The sequence below is a fragment of the Schistocerca gregaria genome, chromosome 3 (assembly GCF_023897955.1).
Source record: "Schistocerca gregaria isolate iqSchGreg1 chromosome 3, iqSchGreg1.2, whole genome shotgun sequence".
NCBI lineage: Eukaryota > Metazoa > Arthropoda > Insecta > Orthoptera > Acrididae > Schistocerca > Schistocerca gregaria.
The window spans coordinates 793,898,364-793,919,081 of record NC_064922.1 but is presented as its reverse complement, the minus strand read 5'-3'; positions in this window follow the sequence as shown (position 1 = coordinate 793,919,081).

Genomic DNA, 20,718 nt, shown 5'->3' with positions numbered 1-20,718 from the left:
CATAAGAGTCGAGGGGCATGAAAGGGAAGCAGTGGTTGGGAAAGGAGTGAGACAGGGTTGTAGCCTCTCCCCGATGTTATTCAATCTGTATATTGAGCAAGCAGTAAAGGAAACAAAAGAAAAATTTGGAGTAGGTATTAAAATTCATGGAGACGAAGTAAAAACTTTGAGGTTCGCCGATGACATTGTAATTCTGTCAGAGACGGCAAAGGACTTGGAGGAGCAGTTGCACGGAATGGACAGTGTCTTGAAAGGAGGATATAAGATGAACATTAACAAAAGCAAAACGAGGATAATGGAATGTAGTCAAATTAAATCGGGTGATGCTGAGGGAATTAGATTAGGAAATGAGACACTTAAAGTAGTAAAGGAGTTTTGCTATTTAGGAAGTAAAATAACTGATGATGGTCGAAGTAGAGAGGATATAAAATGTAGACTGGCAATGGCAAGGAAAGCGTTTCTGAAGAAGAGAAATTTGTTAACATCGAATATAGATTTATGTATCAGGAAGTCGTTTCTGAAAGTATTTGTTTGGAGTGTAGCCATGTATGGAAGTGAAACATGGACGATAACTAGTTTGGACAAGAAGAGAATAGAAGCTTTCTAAATGTGGTGCTACAGAAGAATACTAAAGATAAGGTGGATAGATCACGTAACTAATGAGGAGGTATTGAATAGGATTGGGGAGAAGAGAAGTTTGTGGCACAACTTGACTAGAAGAAGGGATCGGTTGGTAGGACATGTTTTGAGGCATCAAGGGATCACAAATTTAGCATTGGAGGGCAGCGTGGAGGGTAAAAATCGTAGAGGGAGACCGAGAGATGAGTACACTAAGCAGATTCAGAAGGATGTAGGTTGCAGTAGGTACTGGGAGATGAAGCAGCTTGCACAGGATAGAGTAGCATGGAGAGCTGCATCAAACCAGTCTCAGGACTGAAGACAACAACAACAACAACATTAGGAAGAGCGTAAACGCTAATTGACAATATCCTGAGCAGTCATAGAGTAGTTGCCATGTGTCATGTAGGGACTTTTCGAGTGAAAAGAGTCCATTGAATAATAAATCTCAAAGAACAGTTGCAAATCGTAGATTTTTTTTATTTTTTGTAATTGAACTCCTTTTACGTGCTGGGAGACAACGGATGTTATAGTTGAAGCCAAGCAGACGAGAAAATTCTTCGAACACATTTACTAAATCATTAACATTCGCACAAAAAAATAATGTTGTAGTTTAATCACAGATTTCTTGAGGCAATGGTGTTTAGTAGAACCCTGATGATCTATATACCTTATTTCTGGATAGTAAAGTGGCATATACCGCTGAGAAGAACAAGACTTATCTTGCGGCATCACTTCCAGCACGTTGCACCAGTTTACACATGAAAAAAAAAGACAAATTTTAAAACGAAAAATTTCAAATATTTCCATTGCCTTAGAAGTCTGATAGTAAATTTATCACTAAAAATCTGTGAGAAAAAGTGAAGAGCATAAAACAGAGACGAGCTACGATTTAAATACGAATTTGCTATAGTCCACATGTTTTCAGTTCAACTACGTTGCTTTATCCTGCCGGTGAATGCCATAGTGCTGACGAAAGACAAACTGCATGTACGACTGAACACGGTCCTCAGGGATAGATGCTTACCTGTGAAGATCCAGTATGCCTTCCAGAATGACGATATCACACAGGGAATGCCCCAGGCTACAACGTTCCCTCATTCGTCCTGAACCCTTTGATGATTGCTGCAGAGAGTTTTCTTTCAGAGGTTTCGCCCTATACACGCCATCGATCATCTGGAATTTCGAAAGGTCACTTCTAGCAACTTATTGGACGTCCAGTTGCGGCACTGGAGTGTAAATTCCAGCCTTGGCCGCCGATGAACTGCAGTTAGCATGGGTGCATGATCCAGGCACCTGCTGCAGAGGCTCAAACGAAACAACGTTCACTCGATGATCGTTGAGGAGACACTGTTGGTAACCCCTTGGTTCAATTGGATGGTCAGTTGCTGAACATGTGCACGTCTATATCCCAGTAAGCGTCTCCACTGTCGCCGGTCCCCGTGCGATCTATGGTCCGTGGGCACCACAGTCGCCTCGACACCGGTTATAGATAGCGTCGTTTGGCTATGCACAGTATACTTTAATCACGGCGACATGCGAAAAGCTTACAAATTAGGCGTTTCGGAAATGCTTCCACCCGTGACTCGAAAGCCAATGACCATGCCCCTTTGGACAACAAACAAATCGCTCCGTTTCCGCATTACGACGGTGACTGAACTGTTTTCCACGTCCCCCCCCCCCCCCACCCCTCCACCTACCCACCCATCCACCCACGCACACACACACACACACACACACACACACACACACACAAATGCTTTATGTACTCTCCACTAATAGTGTTGCCACCTGCCGTCTGCGAGTGGTTATTGCACGTTGACGTCATGATATAATTATAGTAACTATGGTTACGAAAGTTAATAAATCAGTTAATAAGGCTAGCAGAGTTTTCTGGTAGAAATAGCAAATGAGTAACTGTTAGTATCTTACGTAGTACACTGAGGTCACTTAGTTCCGGTAAGATGGACGTAGAGAAATTATGCGCAAAGTTTAAGCAGTCTGGAGAACTATGTGCCTTGTAAGTGGATTAAGGACGGAAAAGACCCCACCCTGGTTTAATAACGAGATTCGGAAAATATTGAGGAAGCAGTGGCTGTTGCACTCTCCGCGCAAAAGAGAATGCGCAAATGACGAAAAGATAGAGTTGACAGTGTTTCAAGCGTCCGTGAAATGATCTATGCTCGAAGCATACAATAATTAACACCGTCATACCTTAGCGAAAGATCTGGAGGAGAACCCGAAAAAATTCTGACCCTATGTAAAGTCGCTGAGTGGCCGAGCTGTTCTAGGTGCTACAGTCTGGAACCGCGCGACCGCTACGGTCGCAAGTTCGAATCCTGCCTCGGGCATGGATGTGTGTGATGTCCTTAGGTTAGTTAGGTTTAAGTAGTTCTAAGTTCTAAGGGACTGATGACCTCAGAAGTTAAGTGCCATAGTGCTCTGAGCCATTTGAAGCATTTGAACCAGACACTTGTTGAGCAGTCTGGTGTGGCGGTTGACTGTTTTAAATTACACATTTAAGGAATCATCCACGCAGTAGAATCATACAAACATATCATCGTTTGCCCATCGAGGAGACCCCTTTACGGACGGCATAGTAATAGGCGCCCCTAGCGTAGAGAAACAACTGAAAAAGTTGGAAGCAAATAAGTCGCCAGGTCTGAATAGAATCCCAGTTCGGTTTTTCAGAGAGTGCTCCACAGCACTGGCCTCTTCCCTAGCTTGCATTTATCGCGAATCTCCCGTCCAGCGCAAAGTCCCAAGGGACTAGAAAAAAGCGCAGATGTCTCCTGTACAGAAGAAGTGCAAAAAGACGGCCCTGCAGGATTACAGGCCAATATACCCTAACATCGGTTTGCTACAGTATCCTTGAACACCTTCTCATTTCGAATATAATAAATTTTCTTACGATTGACAATCTTATGTTCACGAACCAACGTGCTTTTAGAAAGCAGCCTGCCATTTTCTCAAATTATATACTGCCAGCTATGGATGAAGTGTAACAGGCAGATTCCGTATTTATAGATTTCCGGAAAATGTTTGGCACGGTGTTCAAGGGTAGCCTGCTAAAGAAGGTACGAGAGTATGGAATAGGTTGAAAGATATGAGAGTGTCTCGAATACTTCTTAAGTTATAGAATCCAGTATGTTGTCCTCGAGTGCGATTGTTCATCAGGAGTGCCCCAGGGAACTGAGAGAGCACCGCCGTTGTTCTCTATACAAATAAATGATTTGGTGGACAGGGTGAGTAGCAATCTGCGGTTATCGTCTGGTGATACTGTTGTGTATGGTAAGGTGTCGAAGTTGACGAAGATAACAGACAACATAGACAAATGTTCTAATTGGGGTGATGAATGGTAGCTAGCTCTAAATGTGGAAAAATTTAATTTAATGCGGATGGGTAAGAGGAACAAACCTGTAGTGTTCGGATACAAGACACAGTTGAGTCGTTTAAATATCTGGGCGTAACACAGCAATGTTGTTGTTGTTATTGTGGTCTTCAGTCCTGAGACTGGTTTGATGCAGCTCTCCATGGTACTCTATCCTGTGCAAGCTTCTTCATCTCCCAGTATATACTGCAGCCTACATCCTTCTGAATCTGCTTAGTGTACTCATCTCTTGGTCTCCCTCTACGATTTTTACCCTCCACGCTGCCCTCCAATACTAAATTGGTGATCCCTCGATGTCTCAGAACATGTCCTACCAACCGATCCTTTCTTTTAGTCAAGTTGCGCCACAAGCTCCTCTTCTCCCCAATTCTATTCAATAACTCCTCATTAGTTATGTGATCTACCCATCTAATCTTCAGCGTTATTCTGTAGCACCACATTTCGAAAGCTTCTATTCTCTTCATGTCTAAACTATTTATCGTCCACGTATCACTTCCATGCATGGCTACACTCCATACAAATACTTTCAGAAACGCCTTCCTGACATTTAAATCTACACTCGGTGTTAACAAATTTTTCTTCTTCAGAAACTCTTTCCTTCCCATTGTCAGTCTACATTTTATATCCTCTCTACTTCGACCATCATCAGTTATTTTGCTCCCCAAATAGGAAAACTCCCTTACTACTTTAAGTGTCTCATATTCTAATCTAATTCCCTCAGCATCACCCGACATAATTCGACTACATTCCATTATTCTCGTTTTGCTTTTGTTGATGTTCATCCGATACTCTCCTTTCAAGTCACTGTCCATTCCGTTCAACTGCTCCTCCAAGTCCTTTGCTGTCTCTGACAGAATTAGAATGTCATCGGCGAACCTCAAAGTTTTTATTTCTTCTCCATGGATTTTAATACCTACTCCAAATTTTTCTTTTGTATCCTTTACTGCTTGCTCAATATACAGATTGAATAACATCGGGGAGAGACTGCAACCCTGTCTCACTCCCTTCCCAACCACTGCTTCCCTTTCATGTCACTCGACTCTTATAACTTCCTTCTGGTTTCTGTACAAATTGTAAATAGCCTTTCACTCCTTATATTTTACCCCTGCCACCTTCAGAATTTGAAAGAGAGTATTCCAGTCAACATTGTCAAAAGCTTTCTCTAAGTCTACAAATGCTATAAACGTAGGTTTGCCCTTCCTTAATCTAGCTTCTAAGATAAGTCGTAGGGTCAATATTGCCTCACGTGTTCCAACATTTCTACGGAATCCAAACTGATCTTCCCCGAGGTCGGCTTCTACTAGTTTTTCCATTCGTCTGTATAGAATTCGCGTTAGTATTTTGCAGTCGTGACTTATTAAACTGATAGTTCGGTAATTTTCACATCTGTCAACGCCTGCTTTCTTTGGAAATGGAAGTATTATATTCTTCTTGAAGTCTGAGGGTATTTCGCCTGTCTCATACATCTTGCTCACCAGATGGTAGAGTTTTGTCAGGACTGGCTCTCCCAAGGCTGTCAGTAGTTCTAATGGAATGTTGTCTACTACGGGGTTCTTGTTTCGACTCAGGTCTTTCAGTGCTCTGTCAAACCGTCACGCAGTATCCTATCTCCCATTTCATCTTCATGTACCTCCTCTTCCATTTCCATAATATTGTCTTCAAGTACATCGCCCTTGTATAGAGCCTCTATATACTCCCTCCACCTTTCTGCTTTTTCTTCTTTGCTTAGATCTGGGTTTCCATCAAAGCTCTTGATACTCATGCAAGTGGTTCTCCTTTCTCCAAAGGATTCTTTAATTTTCCTGTAGGCAGTATCTATCTTACTTCTCGTGAGATAAGCCTCTACATCTTTACATTTGTCCTCTAGGCATCCCTGCTTAGCCATTTTGAACTTCCTGTCGATCTCATTTTTGAGACGTTTGTATTCCTTTTTGCCTGCTTCATTTACTGCATTTTTATATTTTCTCCTTTCATCAGTTAAATTCAATATTTCTTCTGTTACCCAAGGATTTCTACTAGCCCTCATCTTTTTACCTATTTGATCCTCTGCTGCCTCCACTATTTGATTCCTCAAAGCTACCCATTCCTCTTCTGCTGTATTTCTTTCCCCCATTCCTGTCAATTGTTCCCTTATGCTCTCCCCTGAAACTCTGTACAACCTCAGGTTCTTTCAGTTTATCCAGGTCCCATCTCCTTAAATTCCCACCTTTCTGCTGTTTCTTCACTTTTAATCTACAGTTCATAACCAATAGATTGTGGTCAGAGTCCACATCTGCCCCTGGAAATGTCTTGCAATTTAAAACCTGGTTCCTAAATCTCTGTCTTACCATTATATACTCTATCTGATACCTTTTAGTATCTCCAGGGTTCTTGCACGTATACAATCTTCTTTCATGATTCTTGAACCAAGTGTTAGCTATGATTAAGTTATACTGTGCGCAGAATTCTACCAGGCGGCTTCCTCTTTCATTTCTTAGCCCCAATCCATATTCACCTACTATGTTTTTTTCTCTCCCTTTTCCTACTCTCGAATTCCAGTCACCCATGAATATTAAATTTTCGTCTCCCTTCACTACCTGAATAATTTCTTTTATCTCATTACACATTTCATAAATTTCTTCATCGTCTGCAAAGTTGTACTACTGTAGTAGGCGTGGGCTTCGTGTCTATCTTGGCCACAATAATGCGATACGAAATGGAACGAGCATGTGAGAACTGCAGTATGGACTGCGAATGGAAAAGTTGGGTTTATTGCCGTAATTTTAGGAAAGTGTGGTTCATATATAAAGGAGACCTCATATAGGACGTTGGTGCGACCTATTCTTGAGTACTGCTCAAGTGTTTGGTATCCGCACAGATCGGATTAAGGGGCGACATCGAAGAAAATCAGAGACGTGCTGCCAGATTTGTTACTGATTCGTTTGAACAACACGTAAGTGTTACAGACATGCTTCAAGAATTCAGATGAGAAGCCATGGAAGGAAGGCAACACTGTCTTTGAGAAGAAGTACTGAGAAAATTTACAGAATCTGCATTCGAAGCTCAAATGGGAATCTCTGGAGGAAAGGCGACATTGTCTTCGAGGAACACCGCCGAGAAAATTTACAGGATCTGCATATGAAGTTCACTGCAGAACGATTGTACCGCCTTCACCATACGTAGCGCGTTAGGACGACGAACATAAGATACATGAATTAGGGCTCATACAGAGGCACAGAGAGAGTCGTTTTCCCTCGCTCTATTTGCGAATGGAACTGGAAAGGAAATGACTAGTAGTGAGAAGGGGTGCCCTCCGCCATGCGCCGCACGATGAACTGCCCAGTGTAGATGTAGATGTAAAGGCAATGGGCACATTACTGTGACTGAACCATGTATATTCTATAAACACAATAGGTAAAATTTCTTTCTTTGCTGTTCCTTCTGGTCTTTCAGTTTTAGTCAGGCGCAAAGTAAATTTGATCTCTTTCACTTAGTGTTGTTCAATTTAATCCAAGTGCTGTGCTAAGTATAACTTCAATTCCGTTACACAGAAGTTAAGTCGTCCCTTATTTTGACCGTTTTGTCTATTTGGTCTGCGGATTTTTGCTTTGATATCGGTGCTTTCCCTTCTTCCATTGTTCTTTAGCCGCTGAAATTACACAGTACTCAAGACACCCCGTGGATGACACTGTAAGAGCTTTGCCCCCATGAGAGTAACCGTTCCAATACGATTTTCTCATAAATTAATTACTACTTCTGTCGTACAACATTTGGCATCAGGCAGCAGGAAGGAGTGCCGACAGGTTTCTCCAAAGAAACACTTGAGTATTTCCTAAGCAGCGCTAGAACGGGTTCCCTGAGCTTTCTCTAGAGAAACCGGACTGTTGTCCCTCTTCCGATATATGACCAGTCCCTCAGGAGCGTCTGACCAAACGCGTATTTTTCAGCACCCACCGTGTAGCCCTCCAAACTACCTACTCGGGCAGAAATGAAACGCAACTGTTCCTGTTAAACGCAGACGATACTAGTCTGTCTCTTTAATATAGCAATCCATGAGGTAAAGCGTCTGTATGTAGTTTAGTGTAACCTCACTCTCTCAGAATAGTCGCCACGAATCAACTGGTTAAAGCGAACGAACAGTTGATAAAAACTAATAACCGTGGGACTAGCAGGGCAGGGGACAGCTATGTCGTTTGTACTCCGCCGTGTCTCACGCTCATCACACCGATTTGCTCTGGGTTTCATAGGAACACTCTCTTTTCTCGGTGCGGCTTTTTCACCGAGCACTCATTTAATTTCGGTGCCATTTACGTAGGCTTAACGACTCTGTTGTCTAACAGCCCTTCATCCCCACTATGAAACATGTTCTCTTCATCGATATTCGCCAAACGATAGATTATACTTCAGGTTTCGTAGGTTACAATCTCTTTTAGCAACCACTTTACTCATTTTCGGAATGGAATACTGTACACTACATATCATACACAGGAATCTTTCATTTCCCTACTCTACGTACTAAATATCTCTTAGAAGCGAAAGGAAATTAGGATTTAACATACCGTCGACGATTTGGTCAGTTCTATTTTCAACAATTCAAAGAACTTGCTGGCAATGGTTGTTGTGGATACTCGCAAAGATAAAATTAAACTTTAATGTTGTCTTCATTTCTGAACATTAGTTTTCAAGTTTTAAATGCTGTGTCAGTGTTATAAAAATCCAAACGTCACATTGGTACTACTATTTGTGTGAATTAAGAGTGTTTGTGAATGTTGATTTGATACGTAATTTACGTAATTAGTACTTGAATTTTACTCCAACGCAAAATATTTGAAATAATCTAAAATGCCTTGTATGTACCTTGCCGACTAAATGTTTCACCGAGCTATAAATTATCAAAAGGTAATAACTTTTTAAAAATAATAAAATGTTGAAAAGTGTTTTATTAAACTACCAACTTCTATTCCTTACTAGTTTGGTTGACTTCAGTTTTCTTACACGAAGAGTGATTACTGTTCAAGTGAATCAAGTATTAATTACAATTAAATTCCTTCTCTAGGAATAATCTTTAGAAATGCAGATGGCAGCAGACAAGGCTGTAATTACTATACATCAGAAACCTTTCTTTCCTTTATTAATACACAACGCTATATATTCATCATCATAAAATTCTCTAAGCATGTATATATAATATCTTAATCTGATGTGTAGTCCTTCAGCTGCAGATTTTAATTACCAACGTTTCAGTGTACAAAACAGTATTGTAATATCCAATACACTGTCGAAAACAGAATCGTAGTATCCGATAGATCGCCTAAGACAGTACTGCGGTATAGGATACACCCAACATGTGGCCTATATTGTTGCAACACCCATTTCAGTTCCTCAATCACATTACTTAGACAGATTCACAAATACACTGTTGGCCATTAAAACAGCAACACTTGGAATTATAGTAGAAAATCTGTGAGCGTGGGGAGTGTATAGTTCAATCAGTAGAGCACTTGCCCATGAGTCCAATCCGGCACACAACTTTAATCTGCTAGGAAGTTTAAAATCAGCGCACTCCTCGCTGCAGAGCGAAAATTTATTGTAGAAGTTCTATTATTTCTCGCTATGTAAAAGGTGAAGGTTTTATTATCGCTGCAAAACACACAGCAGCGCATTTCAAAAGAGCTCTTGATACTTGGTGCGATTAATACTTCGCAGCCAAAACTTGACCTTCTACAACTCATTATGTTACATTTATGTGAGTAGTTACATAAAATGAGGTTTCCCTGCACCAATAACGACAGAATCTTTCTTTAAAATTGTCTGATGGTGTATAATCCAGGTAGAATAAAATTTGTTCTCTTTTGTCACTCATGTTTTCAGAAAGAACCAAACTACACAATGTTCTTCGTAATGTTTAGTATACGACTTCCACCATTTGAACTTTGGATTCTTCTTGACTTCGTACGTCTTCGTTTGTGAATGAACTTTTAGTTCTCATAGTGTACAAAGTGAAAAACTGTTCAGGTCTGCCGGTCGGAGTGGCCGAGCGGTTCTAGGCGCTTCAGTCTAGAGCCGCGCGACCGTTACGGTCGCAGGTTCGAATCCTGCCTCGGGCATGGATGTGTGTGATGTCCATAGGTTAGTTAGGTTTAAGTAGTTCTAAGTTCTAGGGGACTGATGACCTCTGATGTTAAGTCACATAGTGCTCAGAGCCATTTGAACCATTTTTTTGTTCAGGTCTATAGACGTAATAACACCTGTGAGTAGATAAAATTGAAACACTGAAAGAAAGCACTTACAAATGATTCGATTACGCATCTCACGCTAGTTAGAAGACAGAGCAGGGTATGCAGTTGCTTATTACCAAACTAAGCCGGACGTTAATGTCCTGTGCGCAGAAGAGGATTATAGTATTGGTGCCGTTTGTCAGGCTTTAAAATTCAGTCAAATGGTTCAAATGGCTCTGAGCACTATGGGACTTATCACCTGAGGTCATCAGTACCCTAGAACTTAGAACTACGTAAACCTAATTTACCTAAGGACATCACATACATCCATGCCCGAGGCGGGATTCGAACCTGAGACCGTAGCGGTCGCGCGGTTCCAGACTGAAGCTCCTAGAACCGCTCGGCAACAACGGCAGGCTTAAAATTCAGTCGCATTTTTAATTTGTAGACGAGCAACGCACGACATAAACACTAATTACTTTATTCACAAGGTACGCACATGTTGAAACAATACACGATATCACTTCTGGTTTCACACTGATTCTTCACTCCACCACCACGGACAATTACGTAAAAAAGACCAAACGCTATAGAAAATTCACAGTCTCAATCTTTTGCACGTCTATCAATGTATTATGATACATAGCTTTTTCTTTTAAAGGACTTTAAAATGTCGCAAAGACAGAAGTCATGACGAAGTGAGCACTTTCACAGTTAAACAAGTATTGAGAAAAATGTCGACTGTGCTGTATTCGACGACTGTGAGTTAATATATTGAAGGTTAACTGAATAACAGAGGGTCGAGAATCTGAACTTCGTAAATTGCGAAAACATGTTCTTGTATTATAGCAGTATTGAGGTGCGTCGGTCGTCAGAAAATGGAAATGGGACTGAATTTTAAAGGATTAGAAATGATGTCAACTTATAATCCTCTTATGTGCACAGGACAGTAACAGCCGGCTTAATTTGGTAATAAGCAACTGCAAACCCTGGTCTGCCTTCCCACTACCGTTCAGATTTCAGTAATAACATTTTCACCGCTATCGTTGATTAGAAACAGCTACCTTGGAGATAGGCAGCATCATATTGTCATTGTTATTTAGTGACTACGACCGTGGAAGTTGAGCGTTATTTCATCTTTAAAAGGATCAGTGTTTTATGAGTTATTGATAATTTCCAAAATGCTACGAGCGGAATGAAACGGAATAGCAGTAATCTTTGGCCTAGTTTCCACACAGCAGGAATCACTGAAAAGCAACACTGAAGCATAAAGTGCGGCGAACAAGCCAGTATGTAAATCACAATATCTTGATCTGAGCATATTACCTAAACGTTAAGTAATGTCGGCTGACGGAAAGCATTAAGAAAAGTGTTGCTTAAGTGACAGCATAAATAACAGCAGCCGCTCGTTAATGAGTGTCAGCCAGCTTGATCTTTTTGTTCCTTCCCTAGGGCGTTTCTGTCATTACCTGGTGGCTGCGGAGGGTGTAGAGGGGCTAGATTAGTATGCAAGTAACTGCTCGAAACTATATTTCTTTCCAGAAATCAATGGACGTCACAAAAATATTGGTACGTCAGTTGGATGTTAGCCTCGGTGAATCTTAACTCTAGCGAAAAATATATTACATGGGACAAAGTAATTGTGAAAACATATGATTTTTGATAACTTTTTTGGAAACCATCTACTTATATTGAAATTTAGAAGCACTGTTAACGTCGAGTTGTAGGCCGATTAATTCTGAAGCAACAATGGTGGTCGGCTCATAGATTTTTCCCGTCTCCGTGATGACCGATGTAGTACCCAGGCTGATTATTCTATGCTTTTTCATTGTTTAACATCGTACGACTTGCCTTATTGACTCCTTCTGTGGTCAACGGTTCAAATGGCTCTGAGCACTATGGGACTTAACATCTATGGTCATCAGTCCCCTAGAACTTAGAACTACTGAAACCTAACTAACCTAAGGACAGCACACAACACCCAGTCATCACGAGGCAGAGAAAATCCCTGACCCCGCCGGTTCTGTGGCCATGCAGTAGGGAATGGGTGGATAATCTCCTAATTAAGGCACAGCGTTCTTACGTTATTCGGCTAGCGTGTCTACAAACGTTCGTGTTCCGGTCAGCGTCTCTGCACAATATCTAAGATGCTAAATCCTACATGTTGTCATTGCTTTTACTGTATATTTTGTGATCATTTTTTTCTGTTTCCTTCCTGATTCACTCTACGGGAAATGTTATGAATAAATTTCAAAGTCATGTAATGGTCTGATGATGATTGCCATTACAAACTAATTACCACTAAAATAAGGTAATTAAAAAGAATTTTTGTGACCAAGATTATTTATTTCTTGTAAATACAGTTTCCTGTAACACCGTTCCTAACATGAAACGTGTCAGACTATCCTTGGGAAACATGGACGTATCAGCTTGACATTGCTGAAGAAATGTCAACACAGAGAATGATTACCCCAACCAGTAATGCAGTACACATAGTAATGCGCCGTTCTGTTACTGCTGCTGTAAATGGGAGCGTATGTAGCATAACCTCACCCTCCTGTGACGTGCAGCAACGGCAGCCGCACCACACTGAAAATATACCCATATACACTGGTGCCTAGTACACCGGCACCGCCAGGTAGGATAGAAAGTAAGGAAACACGGCTATGTCAACTACTTGCCAGGGATCATTAGTAGTATAGGCTGCCGAGTGGTGGCGTATCAGATTTTACAACCCATGACCAGGTGTTTTCAGTGGTTGAACGTACCGGCCAGGGCCCCAGTTGAACAGTCTCTGTATCGATGTAGGTCAGGACACCACAGGCAACATGTTGTGTTGCGTTATCTTGTTGAAAGATAACGCCACAGAGACCTCGCAGACACGGCACAGCCGTAGGCATTACAATGCGAGAAATGTAACTTCTGTAGTACAGGTTACCAAGTGTGCGAACCAGAGATGATCTAGTTATGTACCCAATGGTACCCCATTCCATTACGCCAGGTATTGGACCTGCATTACGATGAGTCCGCAGCTCGTGGTCGTGCGGTAGCGTTCTCGCTTCCCGCGCCCGGGTTCCCGGGTTCGATTCCCGGCGGGGACAGGGATTTTCTCTGCCTCGTGATAGCTGGGTGTTGTGTGCTGTCCTTAGGTTAGTTAGGTTTAAGTAGTTCTAAGTTCTAGGGGATTGATGACCATAGATGTTAAGTCCCATAGTGCTCAGAGCCATTTGAACCATTTTTTGCATTACGATGAGGAACGCAATTTAACAACGTTAGTTCTACTCGGAGCCTTCACACACCTACACGTGGTGTACAGTCTGAGAGAATAACTTGCTACTGCTCTTGTGTTTGATGTTGCAGTTGAGTACACCTATTTCGGCTCGGCCCTGTCTGCTGTAGCGTAAAGAGAAGGCGCAATACCAGTCGCTGTGTTAACAGTCCATGGTGCTGCAGATCTCGTCCCGCTGCCCGTGTGCATATTTGTCTTCTACAAACAAACCCAATTCCATATTCAAGGTACGAGTCATGGCTGTAGCGATTCCGCAAAGCCGAGCAGCCAGTATGTCTGTCCTTAGTGGTGAACCTTTGAGGCGATGGCCGCGCAGAGCTCCAGAAAGAGTGCACTGCTGTGAATACAACCGTCGAGAACCCATGGAACCCGTATCGGAACGGCAGCGGTGGAATCACGAACAACGTGAGTGGTAATAACGCTGAAAGGTAAAGCGCAGTCTTGAAGGCCACGATTTAGCCGCTTGTGGCGTTTATGTCACATTGCTGGCCACAATTTATTACATCACGTCTAACTACTTAAGCTGCACTAGGTATGCCGTAGGATACTAAAAGGTATCAAATAGATTATACAATGGTAAGGCAGAGATTTAGGAATCAGGTTTTAAATTGTAGGACATTTTCAAGGGCAGATGTGGACTCTGACCAAAATCTATTGGTTATGTCCTGTAGGTTAAAACTGAAGAAACTGCAAAAAGGTGGGAATTTAAGGACATGGGACCTGGATAAGCTGAAAGAACCAGAGGTTATACAGAGTTTCAAGGAGAGCATAAGGGAACAATTGACAGGAATGGGGGAAAGAAACACAGTAGAAGAAGAATGGGTAGCTCTGAGGGATGAAGTCGTGAAGGCAGCAGAGGATAAATTAGGTAAAAAGACGAGGGCTGCTAGAAATCCTTGGGTAACAGAAGAAATGTTGAATTTAATTGATGAAAGGAGAAAATATAAAAATGCAGTAAATGAAGCAGGCAAAAAGGAATACAAACGTCTCAAAAATGAGATCGACAGGAAGTGCAAAATGGCTAAGCAGGGATGGCTAGAGGACAAATGTAAGGTTGTAGAAGCTTATCTCACTAGGGGTAAGATAGATACTACCTACAGGAAATTTAAAGAGACCTTTGGAGAGAAGAGAACCACGTGTATGAATATCAAGAGCTCAGATGGCAACCCAGTTCTAAGCAAAGAAGCGAAGGCAGAAAGGTGGAAAGAGTATATAGAAGGTTTATACAAGGGCGATGTACTTGAGGACAATATTATGGAAATGGAAGAGGATGTAGATGAAGACGAAATGGGACATAAGATACTGCGTGAAGAGCTTGACAGAGCACTGAAAGAGCTGACTCGAAACAAGGCCCCCGGAGTAGACAACATTCCATTAGAACTACTGACGGCCTTGGGAGAGCCAGTCATGACAAAACTCTACCAGCTGGTGAGCAAGATGTATGAGACAGGCGAAATATCCTCAGACTTCAAGAAGAATATAATAATTCCAATCCCAAAGTAAGCAGGTGCTGACAGATATGAAAATTACCGAACTATCAGTTTAATTTGTCACAGCTGCAAAATACTAATGCGAATTTTTTACAGACGAATGGAAAAACTGGTAGATGCGGACCTCGGGGAGGATCAGTTTGGATTCCGTAGAAATGTTGGAACACGTGAGGCGATACTGACATTACGAAAGGCAAACCTACGTTTCTAGGATTTGTAGACTGAGAGAAAGCTTTTGACAATGTTGACTGGAATACTCTCTTTCAAATTCTGAAGGTGGCAGGTGTAAAATACAGGGAGCGAAAGGCTATTTACAATTTGTACAGAAACCAGATGGCAGTCATAAGAGTCGAGGGGCATGAAAGGGAAGCAGTGGTTGGGAAAGGAGTGAGACATGATTGTAGCCTCTAACCGATGTTATTCAATCTGTATATTGAGCAAGCAGTAAAGGAAACAAAAGAAAAATTCGGAGTAGGTATTAAAATTCATGGAGAAGAAGTAAAAAGTTTGAGGTTCCCCGATGACACTGTAATTCTGTCAGAGACGGCAAAGGACTTGAAAGAGCAGTTGAACGGAATGGGCAGTGTCTTGAAATGAGGATATAAGATGAACATCAACAAAAGCAAAACGAGGATAATGGAATGCAGTCAAATTAAATCGGGTGATGCTGAGGGAATTAGATTAGGAAATGAGACACTTAAAGTAGTACAGGAGTTTTGGTATTTAGGATGTAAAATAACTGATGATGGTCGAAGTCGAGAGGATAGAAAATGTAGACTGGCAATGGCAAGGAAAGCGTTTCTGAAGAAGAGAAAGTTGTTAACATCGAATATACACTCCTGGAAATGGAAAAAAGAACACATTGACACCGGTGTGTCAGACCCACCATACTTGCTCCGGACACTGCGAGAGGGCTATACAAGCAATGATCACACGCACGGCACAGCGGACACACCAGGAACCGCAGTGTTGGCCGTCGAATGGCGCTAGCTGCGCAGCATTTGTGCACCGCCGCCGTCAGTGTCAGCCAGTTTGCCGTGGCATACGGAGCTCCATCGCAGTCTTTAACACTGGTAGCATGCCGCGACAGCGTGGACGTGAACCGTATGTGCAGTTGACGGACTTTGAGCGAGGGCGTATAGTGGGCATGCGGGTGGCCGGTGGACGTACCGCCGAATTGCTCAACACGTGGGGCGTGAGGTCTCCACAGTACATCGATGTTGTCGCCAGTGGTCGGCGGAAGGTGCACATGCCCGTCGACCTGGGACCGGACCGCAGCGACGCACGGATGCACGCCAAGACCGTAGGATCCTACGCAGTGCCGTATGGGACCGCACCGCCACTTCCCAGCAAATTAGGGACACTGTTGCTCCAGGGGTATCGGCGAGGACCATTCGCAACCGTCTCCATGAAGCTCGGTTACGGTCCCGCACACCGTTAGGCCGTCTTCCGCTCACGCCCCAACATCGTGCAGCCCGCCTCCAGTGGTGTCGCGACAGGCGTGAATGGAGGGACGAATGGAGACGTGTCGTCTTCAGCGATGAGAGTCTCTTCTGCCTTGGTGCCAATGATGGTCGTATGCGTTTTTGGCGCCGTGCAGGTGAGCGCCACAATCAGGACTGCATACGACCGAGGCACACAGGGCCAACACCCGGCATCATTGTGTGGGGAGCGATCTCCTACACTGGCCGTACACCTCTGGTGATCGTCAAGGGGACACTGAATAGTGCACGGTACATCCAAACCGTCATCGTACCCATCGTTCTACCATTCCTAGACCGGCAAGGGAACTTGCTGTTCCAACAGGACAATGCACGTCCGCATGTATCCCGTGCCACCCAGCGTGCTCTAGAAGGTGTAAGTCAACTACCCTGGCCAGCAAGATCTCCGGATGTGTCCCCCATTGAGCATGTTTGGGACTGGATGAAGCGTCGTGTCACGCGGTCTGCACGTCCAGCACGAACGCTGGTCCAACTGAGGCGCCAGGTGGAAATGGCATGGCAAGCCGTTCCACAGGACTACATCCAGCATCTCTACGATCGTCTTCATGGGAGAATAGCAGCCTGCATTGCTGCGAAAGGTGGATATACACTGTACTAGTGGCGACATTGTGCATGCTCTGTTGCCTGTATCTATGTGCCTGTGGTTCTGTCAGTGTGATCATGGGATGTATCTGACCCCAGGAATGTGTCAATAAAGTTTCCCCTTCCTGGGACAATGAATTCACGGTGTTCTTATTTCAATTTCCAGGAGTGTATGTCAGTTGAACATATCTGAATCATCTTTGTTTTGCTCATAACATTGTACTGTTTGTTTCTGGTGAGTTACAACATTGAACACAAGAACATAACAGTTAGAAACTGTAGGTATCCCTGAAAATATCTCGACTTGTGCAGTATTCAAATAATCAACGGAATTAAGAATACTAGTGCCAGAAACACACTTAACTGATACGTACAGAGGCAAAGCCTGAAGCTGATAAGAGCGTATGGAGCAGAAGACGAAGCTTCAAATATAGCATGTGGCAGACATACTGGAAGATTCGTATAGTGAACTTGATGAATTTACTCGGGTCCATGCACGCCGTGGTTGGGTTCATTTTACTTCCAAGATGCTACTCCAGGTGTAAAATGAATGTGCGCAGTGGAAAATAACAAACGCTAAAATGAAGATTTGGCCCTGTCTGACTACCCCCTGAAGCAAATCTTAGGATCTCTTAATTCTATAAATTACAATCTAAACATAAATGAATAATGAAGGTAACTAATCCTACTAAATCATAAACGTTGTTCCTGCTTATATATTTATTGTAGATTAAAAAAAACTTTATGTTACAAAGTTTACATTTCCTAAGTAAAATTACTAATCAGTTGCCCCACTCTGCCCCTTATCATGACTGCGCGATCTAATATAAATAGCGCGAACTGACTGACATCATCCACATACCAAACACTAGAGGACTCTACTTTCAAAGATGATCTACGGTGGTGTGAAACCTCAGTGGAAATAAACTAACATGATCACAGCTGTTTAGCCCTAATAAGCCGAAGCAGTTTGCGATATCACCGTATGTACTGCGTCCGGTGCGTCGAAGTGATGGTTCTCGTACTCGTCTGCAACGACGGAAGAACTCCAGCCACAAATAAACTCTTTCAAACACTGAGACGGCAGAAGGCAGTCATCTGACAACTATACTCTAATACTGTCTTCTTCTCTCTGTGTTCTACAGACGAGAAACGCGAACTCCCAACCACAAGGACGGAGTTCAGATAACATCTCAACGTAAGTATAGGCAGAGGAAGTGCTCTCAATTACTGAACGCTGCGTACTGCGCGACGACTTCCAACCCGGGGGTGAAGCCCAGAATCGCAACGGTACAGTGCCTGACTGTTCTAACTATAAACTCTCCTGAGAGCAAACACGGGCGCTCACAGCGGAAGACCTCGTCTCTCCTCTGCTGGCTTCCCAGCAAGGCTCGGCTCCCCACCATCGTAATTCCGAAAACAAATCATATTCCCGAAACCACTGAATATTTTCCATCTCTACAGATTCTTCCGAACACCGACCAATCATATTTTAGTCTCTTGCTGTCCAGCGCAGAAAGTTTGCGAGGAAATACCTATACTCGTACAATGGTAAGCTTCTGAGCAGAAATCCTTGGAAATAACCCAGCCTACGTGGTTTCCGAGGTGCGCTTATTCGTTCCTCTCACCTGAGTCCAAGATTTGCAGAGTTCATAAGTATTATCCGGCCTTACTACAATAGCAGCCGGTCGCCCCTGTATTGTTGAAACGTCCCCTTAGAAAATGTAATGAATTACTGTGCTGATAAACCTCTTACATTATTTGATTTTCAAACAGCTAAGCAGAACTGAAAGTACTCAGTCATTTCGCTCTTTACCTATTCTGATCAACACTAAACTTACACAAAATATTTTTAGCGCAACGCAATCTGACTTTCAATATTCCCTACAAACGAATGGCCCTGACTAACATTAACCTACATCTTTCACAATCCTTTACCTCACAAAAATCAATACAGCAACAAGCCCCACTACTGCCAGCTAAATAAAAGATTCAAACCACTGAAGGCACTAACTACTGATAGGCATAGTTAGCAAATGAAAGATTTTGATAGAGAACAAATAATGTATTTACCTTAATAGTGTTCAAAAGTCATAATCTATATAGCAGTTCATGACATCCAGTCTTACAAATTTACTGTATCTGATGGATACACGTCCAGATCATCCGCTCTCAAAACTCCGCCATTTCTCTCCCCACATCCACCACTGCTGGCGGGTCACCTCCAACTGCACAACGCTACACGCAGTTAACAGCCAACTGCCCAACACTACAATGGCGAATATTACTCCAACAATGCAAACCAACCACAGCCTTCACACAGCCTTTTCATTTAGAGAGCTACGTAGCGTTACCAACATAAAAACCTGAAGAGCCTACTTACATTGTGTCTTTGCGCTGAGGTGTCCAGACTGCCCGCCTTGTAACTTCCTGTGTGGAGCTGAAACACCACCCCTGTGTGGGCCTTCTTTTTTTTCTTTTTTTTCCTTTATTGTTATTTTATACCTATACATAGGTAGGCCAGCAGCGGCGTAACTAAGCCGCTCTTCGGCCACAGACATGAACATAGTACAAGCAGGAGGAGATACAAAGAGACATGGAGGTTAAAAAACAGTAGACAAACAGAGTAAAATAACAGAAGCCATTCACTGTGGAGCAGTCAAGTTAAAAGTGATTCACACAGCACATAACGGAGAGATACAAAGTAGCACACGTGAACGATGGAGCACGGAACAAGAGACACGGATGCACTAACGGGACGACAATATACATAAGCACTGCGGCGGTTGGTGATGCACTTGTCACACGAGTAAGGCCGGGGACCTGCCACAGGGAAGGGGCGAGGGTAGGAGGGCATGGGGGAGGGGTTGATGCCAATGGGGAGAGGATGGGAGAGGGGGGGGTGGTGTGTGGAAGCCCAGGGAGAGGGGGAGGGGAGGGAAGGAGGGAGGGAGAGAAGGGAGAGAGTGTGCCCACAGGATAAAGAGAGGAGAGGGAAGGCAAGGCTCAAAGTTGGTAGGAGGGGTAGATGGAGGGGAGGAGGGCATCATCCGGGAGGGGGAGTTGGCGGAAGCCACTTTGGGACAGGATGTGGAGAGTGTGAAGATGGAGAGCAGGTGGGATACAGGAGTACAGGCGCGGCAGCAGGTTGGGGTGGGAGAGGATGGGAGAGACAAGCGGGTGGGGAGGATCAAGCTTGCGGGAGGTGTAGAGGATCCGTATCCGTTCGAGGAAAAGGAGGAGGTGTGGGAAGGGGATGAGGTCATAGAGGATCCGCGTGGGGGAAGGGAGGCGGATGTGATAGGCGAGGCGGAGTGCATGGCGTTCAAGGATTTGAAGGGATTGGTAAAAGGTAGGAGGGGCGGAGATCCAGGCGGGATGGGCATAACAAAGGATAGGACGGATGAGGGATTTATAGGTGTGGAGGACGGTGGACGGGTCCAGACCCCATGTGCGGCCAGAGAGGAGCTTGAGGAGGCGGAGTCGGGAGCGTGCCTTGGCTTGGATTGTCCGGAGATGAGGGGTCCAGGAGAGGCGACGATCAAGGGTGACGCCAAGGTACTTGAGGGTGTGGGTGAGGTTAATAGGACGGCCATAAATGGTAAGATAGAAATCAAGGAGATGGAAGGAAGGGGTGGTTTTGCCTACG